The sequence below is a fragment of the Tachysurus vachellii genome, chromosome 20, assembly GCF_030014155.1.
Source record: "Tachysurus vachellii isolate PV-2020 chromosome 20, HZAU_Pvac_v1, whole genome shotgun sequence".
NCBI lineage: Eukaryota > Metazoa > Chordata > Actinopteri > Siluriformes > Bagridae > Tachysurus > Tachysurus vachellii.
In genome coordinates this window covers 19,983,478-19,984,606 of record NC_083479.1, presented here as the reverse complement: position 1 = coordinate 19,984,606, position 1,129 = coordinate 19,983,478, and the positions used below count along the sequence as shown (strand labels likewise).

Sequence of the window (1,129 nt, the reverse complement as noted above, 5' to 3'; positions counted from 1 at the left end):
CACGCTCCCCACAAGCGAACGGACAAGGGCTTCGACTGAATGCGGGACATGGTAGCCTAGCGGTTAAGGTGTTGCGAGTTCGATTCCTACGTCCACCAAACTGCCACTGCTGGGCCCCTGAGCAAGGCCCTTAACCATCAATTTCTCAGTTGTATAAAATATGAGATAAAATGCAAGTCACTCTGGATAAGTGCGTCTGCTAAATGCTGTAAATGTGTCGCGACGTCACGTGTGAGGAAAATCCGCAAGCTCCTTCCCATCGCAAAATCCTAGAGGAACTGAGTAACAGAAAAGACTTTGGGTGAGATGACCTCACCTGTTAGACACATATAACCTCGACGCTTTAGTACAAAACTACACAAGAAAACCTGATAGCTAATAAAATGTTCCCGCCAAAAATCATTCCTTTAACACTTCCTGTAAATTAAAGCCAGTAAACACGTTCTTGCCATTTCAAGTTAAAAAAAATTCACCATCTCGAGCTGCGCGAATTTCTGCCGACATCGTGATGGTTGTCATGAAAACTCTCGCTGTTCGACTGAAAATATTTACAAAGCCATAAAATCCTGAAAACTCAGAACAAACCTGGATTTATCTCAAAACACTAACTGTATAAGGAAATAATATATTAAGGTTCTGAATTATTCCACAAGTATGCAATGGGAACTGGTTTGTTTGTTCAGTTGTGAACATATCGTGTTAATTTCCCAGCGACACTTAACGTCAACACCAAAATCGTGGCCTAATGGTTAGAGAGTTTGACTCCTAACCCTAAGGTTGTGGGTTCGAGTCTCGGGCCGGCAATACCACGACTGAGGTGCCCTTGAGCAAGGCACCAAACCCCCCCCAACTGCTCCCTGGGCACCGCAGCATAAATGGTTGCCCACTGCTCCGGGTGTGTGTTCACGGTGTGTGTGTGTGTGTGTGTACACTTTGGATGGGTTAAATGCAGAAAACAAATTCTGAGTATGTGTCACCGTACTTAGCCGTATGTCACGTCACTTTCAATATCATGGTTTGGTATCATGATCACTGGTGATAAAAAAAAAAGGGGTCTAGAGTAAAGACTTGGCTTCTGTATTTATATTTTTTATTTTATTAATCATCACAACCCACAATTTTAAAAGTT

General features: G+C 42.9%; 1 protein-coding gene across 1 annotated transcript in view; it reads right to left on the bottom strand.

Annotated features, from left to right (window-relative positions):
- Positions 1 to 1,073: 1,073 nt before the first annotated feature.
- Positions 1,074 to 1,129, bottom strand: part of bnip3lb (BCL2 interacting protein 3 like b) — an 11,395-nt gene continuing 11,339 nt past the window's right edge. The window contains exon 6 of the mRNA XM_060895946.1: positions 1,074 to 1,129. This exon is cut by the window's right edge and continues 1,395 nt beyond it. The gene's annotated coding sequence lies outside the window, so the exon portion shown is untranslated.